General features: G+C 43.7%; 1 pseudogene; it reads right to left on the bottom strand.

The window, feature by feature from the left end:
- Positions 1-6249: 6249 nt before the first annotated feature.
- Positions 6250-7180, bottom strand: LOC143925616 (olfactory receptor 1f45-like; annotated as a pseudogene).
- Positions 7181-7500: the final 320 nt, after the last annotated feature.

The raw sequence follows: 7500 nt of genomic DNA, 5'->3' as shown, positions 1-7500 counted from the left end.
CATACACTTTAGACTTCTTGCTCTGGATCCCCCACAGGGAGCGCCCCCCCATTCTCTCACCCATATTATCCCAATCCCTCTCCCTCTGGGATAGACTAAAAACCAACACTTCATTAGTGTCAGACTCTCATCCGCTTGCCCACATTTTTAATAACCACGACTTCCCCCCAGGGATGGACATTAAATCATTCAAATGGTGGTTGGATAAGGGGCTGTACCAAATTGGCCACTTCTTCATGCCCTCTGGTCCCATCACTCTAAAATATTGCAAAAAGAAACTGGAGATTCCGAATTCGGAGCTCTTTAGGTTCTTTCAAATTCAACATTACCTCCATGGGCTTTGGAAGGGGAAACCGTCCCCTCCGCATTTCACCGACTATGAGGTGTGGTGTGGACAGGCTATGGACCAAAGAGGGGGAATTTCGGTTATATACCAGGCACTAGCACGGAATGACAACAAGACATCTTTCATGTTGGCCTGGGAGAAGGATCTCCTAATTCAATGGGAGCCGGAGTCCTGGTACTCCTCTTACTCCAGAGCCTATAAAGGGATTAGGAACATCTCTTTGATAGAGGCCAATATCAAAGTGATGACTAGGTGGTACCTGACCCCGACCAAATTGGCCCACATGTTCCGCTCGGCCAACCCCCTCTGCTTCAGAGGCTGTGAAATGGCAGGTGATATGGCCCACATCTGGTGAGAATGTGTTAAACTTAGGCCCTTCTGGCGGAGGATCTTTAACTTACTCTTTCGGGTAACGGGTATTCAGGTCCCTAGAACCCCTGTTGTGGCTCTCCTGAATGGCCCCATCCCCCGAATTGGCAAGTTTACTAGCATATTGATACACTTCATGTTACTAGGTGCCAAGGTCACCATAGCTAAAGCATGGAAACAGCCCAAAGCAGCCAAACATAAGATCTCTTGGATCATGACCCAGGAAAAAGTAACAAGCGTTTTACTAGACTACAGAGATAAGTTTGAATCTATTTGGGAGCCTTGGGCCCAACACGTGGGCATTTCTCTCGTTACGGGCGTTCCGCCAAATTGATTTGGTTCGGCATTTGGTGTCCGGTTTCGGTCCTGACGCCTGGCTCTTCCCTCTCCTTCCCTATATCCCTGCCTGCCCGTAAGCCGAGCACCCCTTACAGGTAGTCCTAAATTGCAGGCTCTATCGTCTCTTGTCTGTTCTGTGTCCTTCTCCCTGGATCTACAATGGGAGCGGAGGGTTCCTGGAGGCCTGGGTGGAGCTAGCCTGGCACAGCGAGCTCCCATTAGGGGTGCTGGGCTGGGCCCCTGAGGCCTATGAGCCTTCTCATTTTCTTGGATACTCGGAGTCCTGCCGCTCCTCAGGTTTATATTTTTATATAGCAGATCCTTTGCCTCTAGAGGACCCAGTGTTCGTTTTGTTCCACTTGTATTTGTAACATTCAGTTGGCCGACTAGTTTTAGGATGTTTCCTTTGAACTTGTGTCTGTTCTTATTATATGTTTGTACTTTTTTTAAAACAAATAAATTCTTTGAAATTAGATATCACCTAGAGACTGTTGTTATTTTCACAAAGATAGAATGGTTATGCATACATGTTGTTGGGTGCTCTGACAAAATGATACGGTTATACTCTTCTGAAAACTTTACTCATATTGCCCATACAGTACCTTACGTATTATATATGGGGATCCGTCCTTTACGTCATGAGCTCCCTAAGGACTGGACCATGGCTGTTTTGTCATGTGATAAGATTTAAGGGCTCTCCCTATGAATTAAACCCTCAATTACCTCTTGTGGACCTAGAGGTTATTACTATCTCATATCAACACCATACACTCCTTCACACAGCAGGAACATAATTGCTCCTGCTGAATATCACTGGAGTTCACAACAACCCATTGGGTAGGTTAGTTACCCCTTTCCTACCGCCGGTTCACCTGCCCTTTATATGCACCCTCCTTCCCTGACCTCCTCCCCTTCCCCTCCTCCCACTCTTCCTACTCAAACCTCCTTTTTTTACCTCCCCTAACCTACTCGTTCTCCACCAATAACACTACTGTGTAATTTACTTGTCACTATCACCCCCCCAGACTATATCAGATTATATTCAATTGGGACTTCGGATAAGCATGCCTAGGCAAAGCGAATAAATAAATATACTTTTACAAAGCAAGATGACTCCCACACACCCCACCACCAAACTCTCAATGCTTAAGGTAGTTTCTTTAAATGTGAAAGGACTTAATGTTCCCAAAAAACGCAGCCAAGTCTTTGATATGATTAAAAAAATCAAAGCTGACGTGGTGCTTCTACAGGAGACTCGCTTCCGAACCAATAATGTCCCCAAACTCACAAATTGTTTTTTTTTTACCCACAATCTTTCATGAAACCAACTCACTTGCAAAAACCAAAGGAGTCTTAATTTTGTTTTCAAAAACGTTCAATTGGCAATTAACTGACTCACTTATAGACACAGATGGCAGATATGTCTTTCTCAAGGGCCAAATCCAAGGCAGACCCGTCACCTTGGCCAACATTTACAGCCCTAACTCTGCTCAAGTCAGCTTTTTTAGGTCAATAGCACAAATCCTTGCAAGCGTCCAAACAGGGTTGACCATCCTCAGAGGGGCAACTTTAACGTGGCGTTGAACCCAATACTAGACCCCTCCTCCGGTACTGTGTATCTACCGTACAGGGCCCTCTGCCAAATCAAGATACTAATTCAAGATCTCCTTTTACATTACACACGGCGTACATTACACCCCAATGATAAAGATTGCACCTTCTACTCTGCCCCACACAACAGATATTCGAGAATCGATTATTTGTTTATATCCCAAAAGGACCTCCACTTTCTAACAAATGCAACAATAGAACTGATGCTCCTCTCAGATCATCATCCAATCTCTATGACCCTGACCCTACCAGACAAGAATCCCTTCACAAAAATCTGGCAACTTGACTCATCCTTATTAACCACTTGCTGCCCGCCCTATAGGGAATTGACGGTGGCAAAGTGGTTGCATAATCCTGATCGGACGTCATATGACGTGATCAGGATTATGAGCCACTGCGCGCCCCCGGGGGCGCGCATCGCGGCGATCATTGTTGCGGGGTGTCAGTCTGACACCCGGCAACTACGATCTCGGTAAAGAGTCTCTGACGGAGACTCTTTACCACGTGATCAGCCGTGTCCAATCACGGCTGATCACAGTGTAAATAGGAAGAGCCGGTGATCGGCTTTTCCTCACTTGCGTCTGTTAGACGCGAGTAGAGGAGAGCCGATCGGCTGCTCCTCTGACAGGGGGGTCTGTGCTGACCGATTATCAGCCCACCCCCCTGAGGATGCCCACACTGGACCACCAGGGATGCCACCAGACCACCAGGGATGCCCAACAAAAGGTAATCCTCCCTAGACCACCAGGGATGCCAGTCAGTGCCACAGTTGATGCCAATCAGTGCCCATAATGGATGCCAATCAGTGCCCACAATGGGCATCACTGATTGGCATGCATTATTGTTTGGCACTGATTGGCATCCATTAGTACAGTATAACAATACAATGCTGCCTATGAGTGCCCACCTGTGCCACCTATGAGTGCCCACCTGTGCCGCCTATCAGTGCCCACCTGCGCCGCCTATCAGTGCCCATCCGTGCTGCCTATCAGTGCCCACACATGCCCATCTGTGCCACCTATCCATGCCCATCTGTGCCACCTATCCATGCCCATCTGTGCTGCCCATCCATGCCAATCCGTGCCAGCTATCAGTGCCAATTTGTGCCACCTATCAGTGCCCATCCGTGTCGCCCATCAGTGCCGCCTGTCAGTGCCCCCTATTAGTGCCACCTATCAGTGCCACCTATCAGTGCCACCTATCAGTGTCCATCAATGCCACCTCATCAGTGCCACTTCATTGGTGCCACATAATTGGTGCCCATCAGTGCTGCCTTATCAGTGCCCATCAGTGTAGCCCCATCAGTGCCCATCAGTGAAGGAGAAAACGTACTTATTTACAAAGTTTTGAAACTGAAACAAAAAAAAACATATTTTTAAAAAAAAAAATTGGTATTTTTTTATTTGTAGCGCAAAAAATAAAAACCGTAAAGGTGACCAAAAGAAAGCTCTATTTGTGGGAAAAAAATGATAAAAATTTCATTTGGGTACAGTGTAGCATGACCGCGCAATTGTCATTCAAAGTGCGACAGCGCTGAAAGCTCAAAATTGGTCTGGGCAGGAAGGTGTTTAAGTGCCCGGTATTGAAGTGGTTAAAGGGGAACTGCAGTCTACTCACATATTTTGTAATAAAAACAAAAGGGGAAAACACCACGCTCCCTATAAAAATAGTGGAAATTGTGAAGTGACACAAACCAGCAGCTAACATACAAACAAACCAAGTCAAAATAACAACATGTGACCAAAAAATGTAGCGCTGAAATATTAAAATGTGACAAAAACTAGATATGAATCACACTTGAACCCTACTAATTTAGTAATGTAGGGACCTACTCAAAGACAGTACACATGATACATGTTATGTTGCCTAGTAGGAGAAAAAAACCTATTAATGTGCATGAAATAAACAATCAATATGTGAACCAGTGAAAAAAGTCCAACTGAAGCAAAAGTGATATGCAAAATAAGTCCAGGTATTCTGTTGACCCAAACCGTGGACAGCCTTCAATCAGTAACCGAGATTTTGCAGAAAAAGGTGGGTACTCTTACCGGAGGTGATGGACATCGAATACCTGGCTGCTCTGCTGGCGATCTATGATCCAGCGTACACGAATCATTTGTGACGCATACAAGCCTGTATGACACATTTACTATACAGTACTTTGTGTCCATCACCTCCGGTAAGAGTACCCACCTTTTTCTGCAAAATCTCGGTTACTGATTGAAGGCTGTCCACGGTTCGGGTCAACAGAATACCTGGACTTATTTTGCACATAACTTTAGCTTCAGTTGGACTTTTTTCACTGGTTCACATATTTATTGTTTATTTCATGCACATTAATAGGTTTTTTTCACCTACTTGGCAACATAACATGTATCATGTGTACTGTCTTTGAGTAGGTCCCTACATTACTAAATTTGTAGGGTTCAAGTGTGATTCATATCTAGTTTTTGTCACATTTTGTAATAAAAACACATTTGCTATTCTGAAGCTTTTGTCCAATCACATTGTATATTATTTTATATATACTGTGATTCTGTACTTGCCAAATATGCTGAAAAAATCCCCCTCCAGTGAGTCTGGCTGCAACCATTTTAACTGTGGGCAGCTGAAGCTGCTGCCTGTTCACTTCCTGGATTTACACAGACACACACAGAGGCACACCTCCAGCTCTCATATGATGTTCTTCCTGTTCTTCCTTTTACTGTACAATAGATAGATTACTGTGTGTTAGTTTAGACCTTCTTACTACTTACCATTACATTTTTGTTATTGTGTTAAAGCTTTCACTCATGGTCAAAGAACTCTCATTAACCAAAATCATATCTGAGAGATATTAAATTTCAAATATAACTCACGAGTAACACTGGGATTAAAGCGGGGATCCACCGCCGTTTTATTTATTTTTTCTTGGGGGAAATGCCAAGGAGTACCTTTTATAATAGTTTAACTTACTTTTTCTTCTTTCTAAGTCTCCTGCTGCCGTTTTCCGGATTGAAATTACTTTATAAAAACGTCTCCTGACGTTTTCCATCTTGCCTGTGGGCATGTGAAGCCCACAGGCATTCTCTTCTGGGTCACTGTGCTGCTGATGTCCCAGCATGCAGCGCCCGTTCAATCGCCAATCTCGTGCATGCGCAGATGAAACAAATCGAGCGCTGACAACAACTCAGGGCGCCGCACAGACTCCTGGGAAATTGAAAAAACGATCCCAGGAGACAGCGCGGCCAACAGGAAGCGCAGACCTGCCGCTGAAGCCCCGCCCATATCCACAGCCGCACCGCTCCCTATCCGGAGAATCCAAGAGCAGGAAATTGAAAAAGAAAGAAACACAGAAGATGCCAGCAGCAAGGTAAGGGGGATATCCTGCAATTAGACCACAATACAATACTAAGGGCATAGGAGTGGTAATTCGGGTGGAGCTCCGCTTTAAGCAAGTGATGATTAGCATTACAAATTTTATCTAAATTTTATCTAAAATTAACCCCCCTCCAAAAAAAAAAAAAAAAATACAAAAAAGCTGTTAAAAATAAAGCAGTCTTGAAACAAATATTATTGTTGTGCCGTTCTCTTTCAGTGACAATTCAGAACATGGTGCCTATTCTGGATAGACTTTTCTGAAGAGCTCCTTTCAGGCCACTGTTTCTCAAGCTGTATATAATCGGGTTTAGGAGAGGAGTGAACATTGCATAAAATAGAGAAATCAATCTGCCTGCCAGATAATTCTTATTTTCGAGTTGATAGTAGTTGAAAAAACCGGCCCTATAAAATATGAAGACCACGGTGAGGATGAGAACTGCAGGTGGAGTAACCTTTCCATCTTCCATCTGTTATTTTAATTTTCAGGATGGTTTTGAAAATGTAGATATAGGAAAGGATAGTAATAATAAATCCAGGGACTCCAAAACCTATAGCATCAAAATATAAAAGAAAGTAATTGAGGTAGGTGTCAGAACATGATAGTTGAAGAAGCTGATAAAGTTCACAGAACAAGCCAGGGATAGTGGTGGGGTCAGGGAAGGCCAGTCTTAGTGCACAAAATATGTGCACCAGACAACAGACAAATCTGAAGAGCCAAGAAAAGAACGCAATCTGAGCACACAGGTGAATGTTCATCATGGTTGTATAATGCAAAGGATGACAGATGGCAACATGGCGATCATAGGACATTATGTCAAGTATAAAGAACTCAGTGCTGCCAAACCAGGGGAAGAAGAAGACCTGGGAGATACAAGTTGGGTATGAAATCAGCCTGTTTCCAGTAAACATATCAAAAGACAAATGAGATGTTGAAATAGAGGAACTGAGGATGTCCAAAGCTGAGAGGTTTCCCAGAGAAAAGTACATGGGGGTCTGCAGGTGGAAGTCTGAGACCACCAAGAAAATCATGAGAAGATTCCCAACCAGCGTAGCCACATAGATGAGGAGGATCAACAGAAATCCTGGGATCTGAGAACCTGTGAGGTCTGACAGGCCAAGCAAAATGAATTCTGACTGAGAAGTTTGATTTCCCATCATAAGCAAATCATTAACTAAAAGAGGGAGTGATAAGGATTCAGGAAGGCATTGTACTGGAGAAGGCATCGTCCACTAGACTGTAAAAGATCATTCACACCAAGACATTAAAAGCAAATAAAATACAGTTAGTGAAATTTAAATGTTAAATCAATTTTGATGGTTTTCACCGAATTAAACAAAACGTGAGTATCACCTCTGCTTCACCGGGAAAAAAGAACATAAACATTTGATTATGGGAATGTTGGAGCCTTTTGCATATTCTACCACAGCCAAACTGCACCTTGATATATATTTTTTTTAATACTGTAAGATATTAA

This window comes from Lithobates pipiens, unplaced genomic scaffold (assembly GCF_037356315.1).
Source record: "Lithobates pipiens isolate NorthernLeopardFrog02 unplaced genomic scaffold, aLitPip1_a1.2 Scaffold_22, whole genome shotgun sequence".
NCBI lineage: Eukaryota > Metazoa > Chordata > Amphibia > Anura > Ranidae > Lithobates > Lithobates pipiens.
Note: the sequence above shows the minus strand (reverse complement) of the source record. Positions and strands in the feature narration are given on the sequence as shown.